Source organism: Manis javanica, chromosome X (genome assembly GCF_040802235.1).
Source record: "Manis javanica isolate MJ-LG chromosome X, MJ_LKY, whole genome shotgun sequence".
NCBI lineage: Eukaryota > Metazoa > Chordata > Mammalia > Pholidota > Manidae > Manis > Manis javanica.
Genome location: NC_133174.1, coordinates 56,232,762 through 56,253,698, shown reverse-complemented (window position 1 = coordinate 56,253,698; position 20,937 = coordinate 56,232,762).

Genomic DNA, 20,937 nt, shown 5'->3' with positions numbered 1-20,937 from the left:
TCATAACCTGTCTTACCTCTGTTTCCTCATCTGTAAAATGGGAATAATAGCAATGCCTGTTTCATAGGTTTTCGGTAGGTATTACATGAGCATGTGTCTATAAAGCACCAAGTGCCCTGACACACACATGCTAACACTGAGTGTCTGTCTTGGAATCAGGCATTGAGATACAGGAATGGGCCAAAACTTGGGGTCCTGCCCTTGTCCTCAGGGAGCTGAAAGTCTAGTGAAGAAGACAAAAGTCACAAAGATTGACATAGTCCATGGAACATACTATGAAGGCAATAAAGCAAAAGCAAGGAGCTATGAGAAACAAAACCCAGAATGAAAAATATAATTTAGATGGGGTGATGGGTCATGATGTGATCTTTCTAAGGGAGGTGACATCTCAGCTGTGACCTGAAGAATGAGAAGCGGTCAACCATGCAGAGTAGAGAAAGAACATTTCAGACAGTGAAAACCACAAATACAAATGAGCCGGTGTGTTCAAGGAACAGCAGAGCAGGCTGGAGCAGAGAAGGGAACGGGGATAGAGGCAGAAAAGTTCATTAATCATTGGAAAGGCAGGTAGGAGACAGCCCTGGATTTTTTTCTAAAGCATCATGGGAAGCTACTGGAGGGTTTTAAGCAGGAAAGTGCCAGTGGCCTGATTTACATTTTAAAAGGATTCCCCTGGCTGCTGGATAGAGAGTAGATTGTAGTGGAAAGAGGTGGCAGCAAGGAGCCACAGTGAGGGGCCACTGCAGAAGTCCTGGTGGGAGGGGCTAGTGCTTCAGACCAGGGTGGTGACAACAGAGATGGGGACATGTAGACTTCATACCATGTGAGATGTTCCCTGACTCCTTTATTTCTTCAACCTCCCATACCCCACCTGTCAGCAAAGCCTCTTGTCTCTATCTTCAGAATACATCCCAAAATCCAACCAGTTTTCACCACCTGCACTGTCTCCACCCTCTAGGCCACCTTCAGCCCTTACCCCCACAGTCTCTTCTCTACACCTGAAGAATCCAAGCCTGAGGGGTCCTGTTAAACCCAAGGCAGGTCTCAAGGCTCCCTGTCTCTCTAAGAGTAAAGCCAAAATCATTACGGTGGCCAAAAATCCTCTGAGATCTGGTCCCGTGTCACCTTTCTGCTTGCACACCTGCTCCTCTCCTCTTTGCTCACTCAGCTCCAGCCACACTGGCCTCTTTGCAGTTCCTTAGGCATTTCTGACACCCAAACAGCTCCGGTTCTGTGCATAGACTGCTCTCTCTGCCTCACTTGGCCTTTCCACAGATAGCTGTGTTGTTTGCTTCCTCACCTCCTTCAGAACTTTTTCAGATGTTATTTTCTCAGTGTGACCTTCCTGGCCATGGTAGCTAAACTTGTAACCATGCCCTCAGACAAATACCCTGACCCCTTTTCCTCCTGCTTTATTTTTTACCCCATAACACTTAGCATTATCAACCAATATGATACATTTTATTTATCATGTTTAGTTTTTGCCTTCTATCACAAGATTGTGGCCTCTATAAGGAAAGAAATCTTCATACATTTATTTTGTTCTCAAACGCCATAAAGAACAGTGTTTTGCACATAATAGGTGTTCAATAAATTGTTGGGATAAAGTTGTTGACTGAATGCATTGTTGGGGGAAATGAGACGATGGGAGAAAATTCTTCTGTTTATGTTGCAAATGAACAAGGGCTGGTTATTGCTGTTTGGATTACTGTGCGTGTGTGTATGTGTGTGTGTGTGTGTGTGTGTGGCTGCTGTCTGATCCTCCCTTTCTACAAGTCCCTTCAGTGGCTATTTACACTCATGCTGAAGTGGCTTGATGTTGGTGCAGGCCACGCAGGCCCATGGAGCAGCACCTTCCCTGATCTTGCCAGGTTAAGACAGTGACGATAAAGTGGATACAGCTTGGGCTCTGGAGCCAGATGGCTCTGGGTTCAAATACCAGCAGTGGTGATTCTAAACTATGTGACTGTGGAAAAATGACTGAACTCCTCTGAGCTCCAGCTTTGTTACCTGTACAGTGGGGTATATAATTCCTCCCTCATGGGCTTGCCAGGAAGGTTAGTGGAAGGCAACCAAGTAGAAGTAGACACACCTCATGAAATAGAAGGTGCCATATGCAGAGGGCATATTCTTCACCCCTCTGTCTTAGAACATGGGCCTGGTTCAGAATGTTGAGTCTTTTAAATGAGAGCAACACAGTTTGCCCAGGGTTCCTCTGAAGTTGTCAGGACCCAGGATCCAGGTGGCCCCTGAGGTTGAGCAGTAGTGTCAGGAGAAGGGAGTCACCATTCACAAAGTGCTTCCTGGTGCCAGATGCTATGCGGATAGCGCTAAGTGCATGATCTCAGACAACAGTCCTATGAGCTAAGTACTGTTCTCATCCCCACTTGAGAAATGAGAAAGCTGAGGCTTAGAGAGGTAAAATGATTTGCCTGAGGCTACTACAAAAATACTAATGGTGAATCAGGGACTTTGCCTTAGCCTCTTCTGTTTCCAGGGCCTGCGCTGTTTTTCTGACACACAGAGTCAGCGACCAGGAAGGGTGTTGGGACAGAGGCAGAGGAGGGGTGCGGACAGGCAGGCTCTTACCACAGGAGCAGCATCCCAGGAGGAACGCAGACAGTGCTGGAAACCGCAAAAGCAATTTTCTAACCCTGGGAAAATGGCCTGTAGTTTGGGCTGCATGCTCTGCATGGAGACTGTGGGAGGGGAGCTGTCAGGGCTACTCCTCCCCTCAACCTGAGACACCCCACATCAGTCAGTTACAGGCACCTCTAGAGATTCTTTGACCTTGCTACTCATGTGAATCCCCTAGTTGGGATTAGACCAACCACCCAAGCCAGGGGCCCACCCTCAGAGATTCTTTTTTCAAGGGTTTGGAGTAGGGCCTGGGCATCTGGATTTTCCCAGCTCTCCAGTTAATTCTAATGTTCTGACTCAACTAGTCCTCCCTTGGTTGACACTCCACACAGGTCATTTTAAAGTTGGAGAAGCAGAGGCCCAGAGAGAGGACACACAGCCTGGAACTCTTGCCTCTGATTCTTATTAGGACTTAGCCATATGAGAATGCCTTCTCCAAGGTGCCAGTGAAGTGAGTTAGAGAAGGTCCTCAGAGCTGCAGGGGAGTGGGAAGACAATAGTCCTGACTAGGGAGTTGCTAAAAGCATCCCAGTATTGGACTGGGTCCTCCTTCCACCTGAAGCCTTTGGATCCACTGGCACTCCCTCTGCAGCTGCGGGGTGTGGGAAGGCTGGGTTTGGGTTCCGCCTCTGTCTCTAACTCATTTTGGACACAAGGCAAGTCCCTCTCACTCTATAGGCCTCGGCATTACTCATCTATGAAACTGAATTTGACTCAGATCTCCCCTAAACTAAGACCTCTTCCAGCTCTGACATACTTTGGTTCTAAAGAAGATGACATTTAGGAGGTCTGGGTTGTAATCCTAACTCTGTATTCAATGTGTCTGAGCCACAGCTTCCTACTCTGCACAATGGGAACCATTGCTATCACTGTGGTCTTGGCCACATTCCTTGCTCTTTATAGGTCTCTGCTGCTTCTCCTCTAAACTAAAGTGTATGGGGACTGGGGTCTCAACTCAGAAGGCCTGTGAGTCTCCAGTTCTTCTTCTAACTGGCTGCTCCAGCTCCACTGAGTCCCAGAACAGTGTCAGATTGAGGGAAGACTTTGGGGCAAGTGATCCCTTCCAGGGTAGAGGAAGATCCTCTGCAGCCACACTCTATCCCTCTACTTCTGGTGGCCATCAGTGAGGGTACAGGACCTGCAGTTAGCACTGCCCTCAAAGTCTCCCCAGTGCCATGCAGAGAAAGGAAGTTGTCAAGTCAGTGAGCTAGCATGGGGGCAGGAGCAGAGAGGCTATAGAGGCTGAAACTTGGTGAACTGGAGCTGCTGCCCAGATCCTGTTGTGAGCCTGAAAAGTGTGCAGGACTGGGACCTGAGGGGCAGAAACCCTGGAGGATGCCTCTCTGTCAGTCTTGACAGCAGTTTTAACAGCCGCCTTTTCTCCAAGGCCTTCTGTGAGCCAGGTGATCTCCATGGGCTACCGTTGAACTTCCTGATAGCCCTGGGAGCCAGCAACTACTACTAGTCTCATGTTATATAATACAGATGAGGTTGCTGAGGCACAGAGAGGTAAGGGACATATTCCAAGCCGTGTACACAGTCAGTGTGGCAGTCTGGACTGGAAGCAGGCAGGCTAACTCTTGAACCCCTTGTCCTTCCCATCCCACCCAAGGGCCTTCGATAATAACAATATCATTTACATAGTGCTTCTTATGAGCCAGACACTGCTGTAAGTGTTTTATATATATATATTCACTTATTTTATCTGTACAACCATACTATGAGGTAGTTACTATGATGAGGTCCAAATGAGGAAACAGACCCACCAGGGGTCAAGTAACTTGCTCTTAGAGTCACGTGGAAGAGTCAGGCCTCCCAGTCTATTCTGTCTCCAGCTGAGTATAAATGCTATATAGAAGGAAGCTCAATCTACACACACATCCCCTACTCCTCACACAGCCTGCACACCTCAGTCTGGGCCCTTGCTGTCCTCCAGGTGGCAGTTTCAGATTGTGTGGCTTTGGACAAATAAGTCATTCATCCTCATGTCTGTGGGCCTTGGTTTGGCCCTAGGCAGTGGGGTGATTGGACCAAGTGATCTGTAAGGATCGTCCTTGCTCTGCCATATTATTAAACTGAAATTCAACCTCCATGCCTTTGTCTAGGGGCTAGGGCCTAAGGCACTTCACCTCTTTTCCCCACTTTCTCTCCTTTCCTAAGAGTTAGTAGTGGCTCTGGCCCGGGCTTTGCAGGGATAAAGGAAATTCAGTCCACCCAGGTTTAGCTCAGGAAAACTGTTTCACATGATAGAGGGATAGCACAGTGACCTACCAGAGTTCAGCTCCCTTCCACCTCCTTACCTGTCAGCCCATCACAGTCTGTGTGAGGGTTTGCCAAATCACCTTCCAGTCTCCTAGGCTCAAAGCCCAGTTTCCCAAGCCCTTTTCTTCCAGTTGTCCAGCAGCCTAGCTCCCCAGCTCTGTCTTCAGCTTTGATTCATCATTGCACTTGGAATCTGGGATCAGTAGCCATCCTGGCCATCATGACCCCTCTCTTTCCCTATGCTGCTAACAATGGTAGCAGTCACTACCACACAAGAATGTGTTCATTGGCAAAAGAACATTCTGACTACAGCATAAAGAACATACTCTCTGGCTGAAGAATGGCTGTATACTACCCTGAAGTCCAGCTTGGCCATATACTAGAAGTTTAGCACTGGACAGGTTCCAGAAATTCTCTGAGCTTCAGCTTTCTCATCTCTGCAATGAAAACCACGATTAGTATTTCACTGAGTTTCTGGAAGGATTCAGTGTTATAGAAGATGATCATCTCAGAGTGTAGTGCCTGGACTATAGTAGGAGGTCAACAAATAAGATTTGGCTTTAAATCCCATATGATCCTAAGCAAGTCACTGAATCCCAGTTTTCTGAGCTCAGAGACAAGTCTAAAAATTATTGGATAATGATATTTTTACAAGGAAATAAGATAATGAATGTAAAATTCCTAGCATGGTGTATGGCAGATGGTGAGAGACCAAATTTATGCTATCCTGCTCCATCTACCTCCAGGCACAGAGATGAAACTATTTGACCCCAAACATATGTAAGTATGTAAAACTCTGTGTGTCTAATAACATCAGTATTACAGAAGTCCTTCCAGAGAACAGAAAAAGAAGGAACACTTCCCAACTCCTTTTATAAGTCTAAATAACTAGCCAAATAACTAGACAAATCTTGATACCAAAACCAGATAAGGACATTAAAAGAAAGGAACATTTCAGATTAATTTTTCTTGTAAACATGGATGAAATCCAAATATAAGATACTAGGAAATAGATTGAAAAATATATTAAAATAATAATTTAGTTCTTATTCATCATGACTAACTAAGTGAGGTGCACGCTAGGATTTCAAGGGTGAAAAAAATCAGTGAAACAGAAGAGCTGGCTCTTTGAAAAGATAAATAAAATTGACAGATCCCTAGCAAGGCTGACAAAGAAAAAAAGATACACATTACCAATACCAGGAATGAAACAGAGGATATCAGTATAGACCCTGCAGACATAAAAAAGGCAATAAGTAAACACTATGAACAACTCTACACACATAAACTTGACATCTCAGATAAAATGGATTAATTCCTTATAAAGCACAAACTGCCACAACTCATCCAATATGAAATAGATAATTTGGATAGTCCTTTAACTATTAAAGAAATTTAAATTTTAATTGAAAACATCCCCCAAAGGAAATCTTCATGCCCAGATGGTTTCATTGGAGAATTATACTACAAGTTGGAAGAACAATGGATGGAAATTCTATATAATCTCCTCCATTAAAAGGAAGAGGAGGGGAGACATCCCAACTTATTTTATGAAGCCAGCATTACCCTGACACCAAAAACTGGAAAAGACATTACACAAAAAGAAAACCACAGACCAATATCCCTCATGAAAACAGACAGAAAAATTTCCAGCAAAACATCAACAAATAAAATTCAGAAATACATAAAAAGAATTATACACCATATCAAGTGGGTTTATTCCAGGAATGCAAGGCTGGTTCAATACTTGGAAATCAGTCATTGTAATCTATCACATTATTAGGCTAAGAAAGAAAATCCAATGAACTGATCAGTTGATATAGAAAAAACACTCTACAAAATCCAACATCCTTTCATAATAAAAACACTCAAAAAATTAGGAAGAGAGTGAACTTCTTTAGTTTTGATAGAGACCATCTACACAATCCTATAGTTGACATTATATTTAATAATGAGAGACTGAATGATTTTTGCCCTCAATTGGAAACAAGGGAAGGATGTCCACTCTCATTACTTTTATTCAAAATAGTGATGAAAGTTCTAGTCAGTGAAACAAGTAAAGAAATAAAAAGAGAAAATAAAGTGAAAAAAAGAAGAAAGGACAGAAAAATTGGAGAAGAAGAAATAAGATGGTTCATTCTTCTTTGCAAATGACATGAAAATCCCAAGGACTCTATAAAAAAATCTTCTAGAACTAATAATAAAGTTCACCAAGGTCACAGGATACAAGATAAACATAAAAAATCTATTGTATTTCTATATATTAGCAACACAAACACCAAACGTTTAAATGCAATGTCATTTAAAATCTCTCCAAAAATGAAAAATAAGTTATTAGGTGTAAATGTAATAAAACATTTGGAGGACTTGTTTGCTGAGAATTTTTAAATGCTGATGAAATAATTCAAAGATCTAACTACATGAAGAGACATACCCAGGGGATGATTTGGAAGCATCAACATAGTAAAGATGTCAATTCTCTCAAAATTGATAATAGGTTTAATGTTATTCCTCTCAAAATTTCAGCAAGTTGTTTTTTGTAGATAAAGGCAAGATCATTCTCAAACTTATATGTAAAGGCAAAGGAACTAGAACAGCGAAACAATTAAAAAGAAGAAGAATACAGCATGAATAATCATTCTACCTGCTTTTAGGACTTATTATATAGCTATCATAACCAAAACTGTGTGACTTTGTTAGAAGGAAAGATATGTAAATCAATGGAAAAGAAGAGAGAACCCAGAAACAGATCCACACCATGTACACCCAACTGAGTTTTGACAAAGGTGCAAAAGCACTTCAGTGGAGGAAAGACAGCCTTTTCAACAAATGATGCCAGAGCAATTGGACATTCATGAGCAAAAGGATGAATCTCAACCTAAACTTTGCACCTTACACAAAAATTAACCTAATAAATCATAGATTTAAAAATACTAAACACAAAAGTACAAATTGTTTAGAAGAAAATGTGAGAGAAACATTCTAGGATTTAAATATTGATGAAGAGTTCTTAAATATGACAGCAAAAGAATGGTCCATAAAAGAAGAAAAACAAATAAAATGAACTTCATCAAATTAAAAGTTTTTCATCTGTGCTGAAATGGATGAAAAGACAAACTACAACTAGGGAGAATATATTTGTAAATCATGCATTTGACACTGGACTTGTATCTAGAATATACAAAACTCTTAAAGATGCTTGAAGAACTCTCAAGACTCAACAGTGAAACAAAACAAGACAAAATAAAACAAACAGTCCAATTAAAAAATGGGCAAAAGACATGAAGAGACATTTCACCAAAGAGGATATACAGATGACAAATAAGCACATGAACTGTTAGTCGACATCATTAATGTTAATTGATGCAAATTAAAACCACAATGAGAGATCACCACATAGCTTTCCAATGGCTAAAACTAAAAAAAAAAATGTGACAATACCAAATGCTAGGGAGGGTCCAGAGAAACCAGATCACTCATACATTGCTGGTTGGAATGTAAAATGGCACAGCCATTCTGAAAGACATTTGGCAGTGTCTTATAAAACTGAACACACAAGTACCATAAGACCCAGCAATTGCGCTCCTGGGCATTTACATGAGAGGATTTAAAATTAATGTTCACACAAAAATTTGGATGTTTATAGCAGCTTTTTTGTAATGGCCCTAAATTGGCAACAGCCCAGATGTCCTTCAAAACATGAATGGTTAAACAAACTGTAGCACATCCCTATCATAGAATAGTACTCACCATCAAAAAGGAACAAACTACTGACCCACACAACAGCTTAGATATATCTCCAGAGAATTTTGCTTAGTGAAAAAGCCAATTCCATATGGTTACATACTATGTTGTCGCATTATATAACATTCTTGAAATGACAAAATTATGGAAAGGGAGAATAGATTAGTGGTTGCCAGAGGTTAAGGAGGAGATGGGGTGGGAGGGAAGTAGGTGTGACTATGAACAGGCAACCTGAGGAGTCCTTATGGTGATAGAAATCTTCCGTACTTTGACTACGTCAGTGTTAATATCCTGTTGCAATACTGCACTATATTTTTGCAAAATGTTTCCATTGGGAGAAATTGGGTAAAGGGTTCACAGAATCTCCCTGTATTTATTACAACTGCATATGACTCTAGAATTTTCACAATAAAAAAATTTAATTTAAAAAATTTAGCAAATGGATTCAGCAGTATATTAAAAGAATAATTCACCATGACCAAGCAAGTTTTAATCTGGGAATTCAAGGGTGATTTAATAATCAAAAATCAGTCATTATAACTCACATAACAGTAAAATGAAAAATCATGATAAATGCATAAAAAGCATTTTACAAAATTCAACAGCCATTCATGATAAAACTCAGCATTATAGGAATAGAAAGAAGCTTTCTTGATCTGATAAGGGGCATCTATAAAAAAACCTTCAGCAAGCAACATACTTAATGGTGAAATATCGAAAGTTTTCATACACTGAGACTGGTTTTACAAGGATGACCACTGTCACCATTTCTATGCAGCACTGTACCAGAGGTCCTAGTCAGTGCAGTGAGGTAAGCAAAAGAAATCAAAGGTTTGAAAGGATGAAATAGAATTGCCATTATTTGCTTTGATGTGATATGCATAGAAAGTCCAGAAGAATCTAGAGAAAATTAGAACTGATAAATGAATTTAGAAAGATCACTGGATTTAGGGTCAATATGCAAAAATCTGTTGTATTTCTATATATCAACAAAAAATAGAAAAACAAAAACTTAGAAACCCTACCATTTGTAATAGAATAAACATCAAATTTAGGAATAAATCTAATGAAAGATGTGGAAAGCCTTTACTGAACACTAAAGCATCTGATGACCACTAAAACACATTATGGATAGAAATGAAAGAATTGCAAATTAAAGAAGACAAATTACAAATTAAAGAAGAAAAATAAATTGAGGGATAAATCATACTCACAGATTAGAAAAATGATTATTATAAAGATGCCAATACTCCTCAAATTAATCTACAGAGTCAATGTGATCTCATTAAAATATTCCAGCAATTTTTTTTTGTGGTGGAAATTGATGAATGGGTCCTAAAATTCAGATGAGTATGCAAAGGGCCAGGAATAACCAGGCTGTCTGGAAGGAGAACACAGCTGGAAGACTCTCACTAACAGGTATCAAGACCTAGAAAGCTATAGTAAGTAAGACATTGTGGTATTGGCACAAGGATATAGAAACTGACAAATAGAAAGAGCAGAAAAAATTTAAAAACAGACCCACAAATGTGCAGTCACCTAATTTATGACAAAAATGACACTCTAGTACACTGGAAACTTAAAAAACAATGGTGCTGAGTCAGTTGGATAGCCATGTGGGAAAAAAATTTATCTTGACCCCTACCTCACATCACACATGAAATTAGTTGCAGATGGATTGCAGATGTGAATGTGAACTGCAAAGCAATAAAACTTTCAGAAGATAACATTGGGGAACAACTTTGTACCCTTGAAGTGGACAAAGATTTCTTAAATATGATGGAAAAATGCTATCCATTAAGGAAAAAGTTGATAATTTGGGCTATACAAAAATAAAGAATTTCAGGTCATCAAATGACTGTGTCAAGAAAGTGAAAAGCAACCCACAGAATGGGAGAAAATATTTAAAATAGATACATCTGGCAGAGGACTCATAATCCAGAATATATGAGATAATCCAATAGAAAAATGTGCAAAGGACTTTGACAGACACTTCATGAGATAAAGAATATCAAGGTGGCCAATAAACATATGAAAAGGTGCTCAACTTAGTTAAAAGGAGATGCAAATTAAAAGCATAGGAAATAGTTCTATACACCCACCAAAATAGGTAAAATGAAAGAAAACTGGAATGCCCAAGTACTAGTGAAAATGAGGAGAGCCAAAGTTCTTCTGCATCACTCATGGGAGTGTAACTGGTACCACCATTCCGGAAAACTGTGAGGCAGTATCTGCCAAAGTTGAACACACAACCCAGCAATTCCTTACCAAAACACATGCACACGAATGTTTATAACCGTCCTTTTTGTAATATCTTAAACCTTGAAGATACCCTGAGGCTCAAAAATTGGGGTCACTAGGGCAGCTGTATGGAGGCTAAACGGGAGATGGTGAGACAGAAGACAGGGTAAGCAGGAAGAGGCCATGGCAGGAGCCGGGCAGGAAGTGGTGGTCACAGCAGTGAGAGTAGCAGCAGTGGGGCTGGCAGGAGCACCACTTGGAGAGAGAGCCCACATGACTCAGAGGTGCGCGGGATCTAGGAGGTGATGGGGAAGCAAGAACCAGGGCCCAGGCCCTCAAACCAAGGCTCCTGGGAGGATGGTCTTCCATTCACTGGGCAAAGAAACCCTGGAGGAGGAGGAAGTATGGGTTGGCTGTGTGGATGAGTTTGGTTTGGTCAGCAGTAGGAATGAGGTACATGAGGGACCAGGAGAGGAGGATGCAGAGATGTGCGACACTCCCTAGCACCTACTCCTTTACCCTCAAGTCACCAGGGGGTAGTGGGCAAATGTCATAATGAAAGGAGAAGCAGGATTGAAGCTAGGGCTCAAATGGCCTTTGGCCTGATCCAAGGCTGCCTGGAAAGCAGATGGAAGGTCAAGAAGCAAGACACATGTTCTGTTCTTTAGTCCTATTGTCTGCCACTGCTGGAGAAGCACTTCTACCTTCCCAGACCCCAGGCTCCATCTCTGTTCCTCAGGCTCTCTGGATTGGGTTTTGGCACCAGTGAAGGGGTCTCCTCCATGTCTGCCCTTTTCCATAAGTCCTCACTGCTCAAGGAGACACTCCACTGATGTCCCTCTCTCTTGCAGTTCAGACTGTATTTCGTGGCCATGTCCCTAAAGAGAGAACCTGATCCATCCCCTCCCTCCTATACTGTACAAGGAGTATATACTTGCAAGATTTTCTGGCTTAGATCTCAGCTTTCAATGTGCAGTTGAGGAAACTGAGGACCAGAGATAGGAGAGGATTTGCTGAAGGTTACTTAGAGTTCATGGGAAAGGCTGGGCCAGAACTTAGGCCTCCTAGTACCCCAGGCATTGATTTCTTTCTCTCCTTTTGAGAAAGAGAAAGAGAAATGGAAAGAGACAAAGGAGAAAAATGGCAAGACAGAAAGAACTACAGAACCCAAGAGGCACGGGGAGGCAGAAAAGAGGGAAAAACTCTGAGAGAAAGACAAGAGAAAGGGAAAGAGAGAGGGAGAAAGAATGGGGGAGAGAAGAAACAGAGAGATGCGTAAAGGGAAAGAAGGAAAGAATGGAGCTGGCAAGCAGAGCAGGCTGGGCTTCCAGCTCCTACAGGGGCTTGCAGGAGCTGAGCCCACAGCCCTGTAGAAGGCAGAGGTGGGTGGCCCCAGAAATCCTTACCTGCCAAACCCCATCAGCCCTCAGAGGCCCAAACCAGAACTGAGCAGTTGATCTAAACAGAAAACAAACAGAGCAAAATGGAAACACACTGGCTGCCCCCACACCCATCCCAGGCTGTGGCTCTGTGCTTTCATTGGCCCCCGAGAGGCCACTGGGAAAGCATGGCACAGATTTGTAATCCTCCTCTTTCTGTGGCCCTCCACCCCACAGCCACCCCCCACCAAGAGCCATAGGCTCAGCTCCCTTCAAGATGACATAGTGGGGAGGGAGCACAGCTTGTGGGCCCTGAGGGGCTGGGGCATGTACATTCCCTGCCCTTGTCCTAGCAGAGAAACAGCAGGGCCGGTGGGGGGCTGACAAGGAGAAGAAGCAGTGGGGGTGGGGGTGATGGGGAAGAGAACTCCACCCCCTCTCTCCTTGCAGGGCTGGAAGTTCTTAACCAGCCCAAAGCCTGTCGTGGGTATGGCAGGGTTAGAAGGCAGGCAGGGTGCACAGGAAGAGCAGGGTGGCATACTAGGGTTGGGAAGGGGGCACACTGAACACCCACCATTAATGTATTGCTTCTATTTCCACTGGTCTCTGGAGGTAGCAGCCACAAGAGAGTCTCAGTTTACATTGTAACTTACTATTAACAATGACACAAGTGATTAATACAGGTTTTGTGCTTAGCAATTACAAAACACACACAGACAAACTTACTGAATCCTCATAGCCCTATCTTGCAGGAGTGGGAACAACTCTATTTACAGTAGGGGAAACTGAGGCTCAGAAGGTGAATTGACTTGGCACACAGCTGGAAAGTCGTTGAGCCTGATTTGGGAAGAGCAGGTTGGTGGACCCTGGCTAAGATGTAATGACTAGAGCAAGTATTCAAGGGTGAAAAAGTGCCTCGCAGCCCTAGAACCTTCTCATGTCATCCAAGGGAGCAGACAGATGTGAGCACTGCATGCACGTAGGGGATGCTGGGAGAGAGGACTCAAGGTAGGAGTAACTATGGGCAGGGGGCCACCCCAAGATCCAAGGGGATGCTTAGGGGCTGGTGCCTCCCCTCAGGGTTGGAGTGGACCAGGCTCAGACAAAAGTATGCAATCAACTGATATTTAGTATTGTAGTGATGGGGTCACGAACGCATACTGCCTGGGTACACATCCTAGCTTCACTACTTACTGTGTGACCTTTGTCTACTTATTTAACTTCTTTATGCCCTAGCTTCCTCATCTGTAAAATGGGGATAGTGATAGTAATTACATCGTAGAGTTTGTGAGGATTAAATGTGTTATTCTAAAGAAAGCAGTTGGAAGAGTGCCTGGTACATGGTAAGCCCCAAATATTAGCTCCCAATGTCCTTGTCATTGTTGGTTATTTGCCAGGCCTGTGCTAACCACTAGGACAGCATCAGTGAGCAAAAGCAGCTGTGGTCCCTGTCCTCATGGAGTTTTGAGTATGGTGGGGGTGTTACTTTGAGGCCCCAAAGTTGGACCCCAGGAGGGAAAGGTGGGGAGGGACCTCAGGGTAATCACAAAGTACACAAGAAAAGTAAAATTGCAATAGCAAGAAGTGCTGTGGAGAAGAGTTCCACAGAGCCATGAGAGTGAAAAACTGGACAGAGAGGTTTCCCTGAGGAAGAGATGATTGGGCTGTGTGCTAAAGTAGACCGAGGAGTCAAAGACAGAAGAAGGGAAAGAAAGTCATTCCAGGCAAAGGGCACAGCATGTGCAAAGTCTCAGCGGCATATGGATGGAGAGGTAGACAGGGGCCAGACCAGGGAAGACCCTGTAATCTATGTGCAGAAGTCTTTTCTTTATTGTAAGAACAAAGAGAAATCAGGGAAGGATTTTAAGAATGGAGTAACATGATCAGAAAAAAGATGGAGCCTAATTCTAGGTTGGAAAGGGTCTGTAGCCAGGAGGTGGAGAGAAAAGCTACACACACAGGGTGGGCAGATCCTGCCACTAGCTCCCTCAGTGTGTGACCCAGGGCAAGTGCCTTCCTCTCCCTGGGTTTCAGTTTCCATCTGTACCCCAAATGGTCTCAGAAGCCTACTTTTGGGGGTCATCTTATCCTTTTTTGTCTGTTCTTGGTCCTTCCTTCCTTTCCTTAAGAGGAGGAGAAGGCAGGGAAGATACTTTGAATGGAGCACGGCCCCTCTCCAGTCTTCCCATCCAGCTGGCCTCTCCCTAACACCTGCCTCCCCCCTCTACCAAATGCAGGCTCTGTGGGAAGGAAGACCATTTGGGGCCAACTTCTCTCCTCTTCCTCCTCCACCCATGGCTCATCCCTGTCAGCCTCAGGCCATTATGGGATGAGGTCCACTCATGCCTGGGACTGGAGGAGGCTCAGGGGACCACCAGAGTGGTTGCTAGTTGCCATGGAAGGCCCAGAAAAACAGGCAGCAGGAGAGGCTGCCCCCACCAGGATGACGGAGTGGGTGTGACATAAATTTCTCAGGACAGGCAACAAAGAAACATTTACAGCCCCTCTTTGCCAAGTCTGGTTCTAATCAGATCCCTGGCTGGCCTGCTGTGCTCCTTGCACTCACCACACCGGGCTGGCTCCTCCAACAGCCAGAGTCATTTAGGGCTTTTGTCTTCCTTCCCTCTCTCCCTACTGCCTAAGAAACATACACAAAGACATACCCACATACACAGTCTCCACCCTTCCAGGCCTCTGTGTACCCACATGAGTGTACACATGTGCACATAGCCATACATGCATATGGTCCCCAAAGGTTCTTTGTCCCCACACACATATACAGATGAGACTAGTGCTGGGTGGGCTGAGGAAGGCCTTAGCCTCAGGTGCCAGCCATGAGCCCCTGACAGCAACATCCTCTCAGGCTGGGCACCAAAGGACCCAGGAAGTGCCTTCCTTTGGTAATACGCCCCTGCTGCCTCTCACCTGTTCCTTTTCTCAGCCCTCTGGCTGCCATGGCAACAGCCTACCACCTCTGCCATCTGAGACACAGGAATGCCTTCCTTGGAGCTGCGTAGGTTCTGGCCAGGCTCTGAACAGGTGCTGAGGGAGCCCACAGCCCAGTGGTCGAAGGGCCTCAGGCCAGGCCTGCCCTAGCTCAGTGTGACCTTCTTTCTCAGGCTTCTCTGGTACTCTGTCTTATTCTTACCCTCAGCCAGGGCCAGCAGAGGCCTCATTTGGCCACCCAAGAAGTATCTGTCTTGATTTGAGCTAAACAAGCTTGTCCTTTAATGGGTATTTCTTGCCTGCCTGAATGCTCAGGCCATTTGGTTCCTCCTGGCGAAGCCAAAAGGGGCCCTCTTGTTTATTCAAAATGCATGAATCTAATCATTGCCCAGCAGACCCCAGAATTCAGGCCCAGTGCCTCTGCAGAGTGGTGGGCCCCCCACCCATGGAAGGCTGGCTGGTGGCACAAGGGGAGTTGCTCCAAGCACAGCCTGGGGAGGATTTGGGAGCTAAGAGAATCTGATGACCACTTTGATTGCGTTTTCTCCAGAACAAGCAGAATGGTGGCCTTTAAGGACCTTAAAGGAGAGGCTGCTTTACCTGGGAGGGTATCATCCTCGCCCCACTGAGGGATGTGTGATGCGGAGCAAGATGTGGGCTTTGGGAAACCAGGCCAGGGTTCAAATCCCTCCTTACTCCATATTAACTGTGTGAACTCGGGAACTGAGTCAGACCTGTTGGGATTCTTGTCAAGGTCTAACATGCCCAGGACAGCAGCCATAGTAAATACTCAGTCCATGCCCATTCCAGTTGCTTCCCACTAACCGGGACCCACTGAAATGGAGAGCCCTTAGGGAGAAGGGCAGGAGGAGGAAGGGAAGTACCATTTGTTACATTATACTGTTTTACATTCATCACTTCATTTAATACTCCTTGTATTTGAATGAGGTAGTTACTGAAGGATCTCAGACTTGAAACTCACTTACATTGGCTCCTGAACTCACATGGGGGGACCATTATCCTCTGCTCCTATGCTGGGGACACAGTGGGGGTCAGGGAGGGGATGCCTTAAATACTGGTTTTGACAGTGTTGTAGCCTTGGGAAAGAGGACTTGTCAGGTTTCTGCAGCTGCCTTCTTTTTCCTCTGGGGACACTGAGTAGACCAGCTGACTGCTAGGGCCCAGCCATGCACTGGCTCTAGAGTGACTTGGAAGACAACTTTATGAGGCAGAAAATACAGCATCCACCCCTGGGAACAGCAACAGCAAAGTAGTTGGCCTGCGTGGAGTGGAGCAACCCCATCCCTCCTGCCCAGATGACTCAGAGTCATGTACACACCTGGTCCCGGGCTTTTCCCAACTTCTTGGGCAGGGAACTTATAAGAAGGGCTCCAAGGAGGCAAATTTCAGCTGAGCAGAAGGAAAGTTAGAGCTCTGCAAAGGTGGGCTGGTTGCTCAGAGGGGAGAGGGGTCCCTGTCACTGCAGGTCTGTGAGCAGAGGCAATCTAGAGAATGGGATTAACCCCTTCACACATGTCAGGGGTCCTTAGCCATGACAGGGTACCCAGGAGGTTAAAGGGCTCCCTGAAACTGGGAGTGCTTATGTGCTTTTATAGGAAGCAGGCTCATTGCTTTCATTGGGTTGTTCAAAGGTGCTCAACCCCCAAGAGTACACAGATAAGGAAATGGAGCTTTGGAGAGGGGGAGGGTTTCTCACCTTCCTGCCCAGTGCACAGTTCCACGCTGTTTTCTATGACACAAAATGCTGTCCCATCATGGTATAAGTATCTCTTGATTTTCAGGATAGCACAGTGAGATGAGTACTGCTGTTGCCATTTCCCAGAGAACTATTCTGGAGCCCAGAGAAGAGAAGGGCAGTGCTTATGTCCCAAAGACAGTGAGAGAAACCAGGACTAGATCCCAGCTGTCCTACTGATTGTTTTTCCAAACAACTCTATGTTGTTCTTGCCCACTGGAGGGCTAACCAGCAGAGATGCCTAACTTGGGATCTGATGGTCCTGCTCTGGCCTGCAGGTCTCAAGGAACTCTCATCCACAATTCCTGCTCTCCATATTCTGAAGGCCAGCCCCATCCCACCCGACAGCCACATTTGGGATAGTGGCCAGGGCTTTGAGAGGGCATGGAAAGCAGGTACGTGAGAGGCAACCACTCATCCCCTCCAGAGAACTTCCATTTCTACTTGAAGCCTGCTTATAAGCCAGGTGTGATCCCAGGGAAGCTGGGCGGCTGAAACGCAGACCCACACAGAAGTGCAGGTGCCTTGTGTAAGTAGTAATCAAGCATCAGGCAGCTGATCCTGGCCAGGAAAACACAGGGTAGAGGCCTCTACAGAGTTAAGAGCATCCACTGCCAATGTAACGAGTTTGGCCTATCTCCCTATATACTGCCACCTCTCTGTTAAAATTGAAAAAACTAACATCTTTGCGAAACTCCCAGAGACAGATGCATGAGGATAAATGTCCTCCTCTGCCACTTCCTTTGCTATGTCCCTGAGATGAGTCTGACAGGTGAAGCCAGACTACTGTCAGCCTCTGCCAGACCATGGAGATGTATATCCAGAAAGGACCTGGCCCAGACATACTGCCTACCAGGGGCAAAGGCCAGGAGGTGGAGCGGGAGTGGGGGTCACAGGGGAAGTAGGTCATGAGTCAGGAGGCTCACCAAGCAGGCATAGAGGTAGGCCTTGTGTGGGGTCACAGCCAGATACTCTGACCTAGAGAAGACCACAAGGGCCAAAGTCCTGTCCTCAAAACTTTAAATACAGTGCTCAAAACAGGCTATGTGATAAACTTGACTCCTGCTGAGCTGAAAGCCTCTGTGACCCAGCAGCGCACTTTGATTTTTCTTAAAATCCCTGTGCACTTTTGTTCTGATTATAAAAGCCAAACATACTCATAGTGGGGAATCAAAAAATTTATGACAAGTGCAAAGAAGAATATCACTCTGTGTCCTTCGACAAGTCATGTAATCTCCTCATCTGTAAAATGGGGATGATAACAGTATCTTGTTGGGTAGTTGAAAGGAGTGAATACATGTAAGGTGCTGAGAAAAGTTCTTGCCCATGATAAATGCTATACAAATGTTAGCTTTTATTGTTAGAATCCACTAAATGCCACTACCTAACTACCTAAAGTCAGAAGCTGTAAACAATTGGTTGATTTCCTTTTTGTCTTTTTATTTGAATATTTATGGTTTATAAAAAATAAAATCATACTGTATATATGAATTGGTTAGCATTATAGCATAAGCATTTCCTATATCATTGTATATATACGCTTCAAATCATCCTTATATGTTTTATATAATTCTATTTATTCCATTTTCTAATGTTGGACACTTAGTTGATTACCATTTTTTTAATGAATAGCTTTTATATACTTTCTAACCCACATTGGCAAATATTTCTTAAGTACAGATTCCTGTAAGGGTAGTTATTGGTTCAAAGTGTGTATTGTATACTTGACCCTTGAACAACATGGGGGTCAAGGACTTCTACCTCTTGCACAGTCAAGAATCCACATATAGCTTTTGACTTGCCCAAAACTTAACTACTAATAGCCTACTGTTGACCAAAAGTCTTACCAATAACATAAACAGTCAACGAACTCATATTTTGTATGTTACATGTATTACATACTGTATTCTTACAATAAAGTAAACTAAAGAAAATGAAAGGTGTTTTCAAATTGTCACAAATGCCAAAATATTTTTCTAGTATATTTATTGAAAAAAAATCCATAAATAAGTGATAAGTGGATTCACACAGCTCAAACCCTTGTTGCTCAAGGGACAACTGTACCTGTTTTTATAGGTCTTGATAGTTCCATGCCCACCAAAAAGGCTATAGCAATTGACACTCCCATCCACAGTATATGAGATTGCCCATCTCACTGCAACCTCACCAGCATTGACCACTGTAAGTTTTGCTAAATTGATGGACAAAAAGTTATGTCTTTATATTCCACTTGACTGGAGTCAGGAATGGGCTAGAATACCAGGGGAAGGGCTGTTAAGTGGAGATGGGGCCTGAGGAGCAACAGGTCATGACCTGGCCAGGACATAGTGGCTGCCTGGGGATGCAACAAGAATGAGAAGAAAAGCTGTGGTTATGTGAGATCACTCTAAGAAACCAAGAGAAAACCCTGGTGCTAGGGGAATGAGGCCCAGAGAGATGTGATCACCAGTCATATAGCTGGCTAAAAGTCTTCCTGTAAATTGATGTGGAAGCCCCCTACCTGGATAGACAAGAATAATTAGAATGTAAATTGGGCTTTGGAAATGCAAATGGAAACACGGTACTGGATGGAGTGACTTCTGAACACAGGAGCTCAGATGATGATTCAGGGATCCTAGCTAAAAACGAATCATAGAACTTTCTAAGAAACAGAGGATGGAGAGGCCATAGAGCTCTGAGAGCAGCTGGGTGAGTTGTTGAAGGCCAGGTGACCGCTGGGAGAGAACGTGGAGCTGGAAGGCCTGAAGGGGTTGTTGAACAGTCATGGGATGACTCCTGGTGAGGACAGGCCTCCCAGAACTGTGCAGGCATGAACTAAGGTCTGGAGCTCAGGGTTGGACTTGGAAGTGAAAAAGCCAAGGCCAAGCAACCCAAAGGCAAAGGGGCTGGCCGGGGAAGGCTATGAACCAATGAGCACAGTACTGTCTCTTTGGCAGGAACTGAGGGAGGGATTATGGGAAACTGGGGCACAGAATGGATAAGTGATGAGTGCCAAGTTATATAGGTAGTAACAGGCAGAGCCAGAAACTGAGCACAGGCTCTTTTTACTCAGGCCCCTTTAGGCAATAAGTCTGGGCCCCACTTAATGATTTCCTTAGGTAAAGCTAATGGCAGGGTCTCCTCTTCCTTGTTTTGAATATAAGAGCATTGCTGGCTAGGGCTCCTGAAGGAATGTTATCTAAACAGTAAGAAGTTGTTTGTCTAAAAGCCCAGAGGCCAACAAAAGTAGAAAGAATGGGTTTAGATAGCAGCAAGAACTTAGGGTAGATACTAGGAAAAATTCCTCAGAGTCAGAATCCTTAGATACAGTGAGCAACCAAGCAAGGCCAAAGGGTGTCTCCCTGACATTCTCAGCATTGACCCTTTTCCACACCTTCCCCTCCCCCAATGTCTCACCACCCCTGTGGTCCCTCATCATGTGTGTTCACCTGAGGCAGTCCTGCTCATTACTAGCAGGCCCAGAAATTCAAGATTATTTGTGGGTGACAGAACAAACAGTAGAGATCCAGCTCAAGCCATGGGTGACATCAAGCTCAAGCCAAGAGTGGCCTGCACACATGTCACCTGAGCCATTTGCCACTGTCTGCCTTCTAGTTTCTCTGTTTGATCCCATGGCCTTCCCAAGCAGCCAGAGAGTTGGTCAGGGGAGCATCAGAGAGAGTGAGCTGTGAAAAAGGCACAATGGAACCAGAATGGACTTGTGTCACAGTGTCCCTTCTTGGCTACTACAGCTTGTGTGACCTGGGGCAAATGCATTCACCTCCCTGGGCCTCACTTCACAACTCTGTAAACTGGGGGTATGGTAATAATAACTCTCTCATTGGATTGCTGTGAAGATGCCAGTGAGATGGTATATTTGGTCATTATACACTGCTTGGAGCACCTGGGTTCTGCTCTGCCCAGTACTAGGCAACTGGAGATCAGACTGACAAACAGATCCCCAAGGAGTTCTCGAGTCCCAAGGAGCTA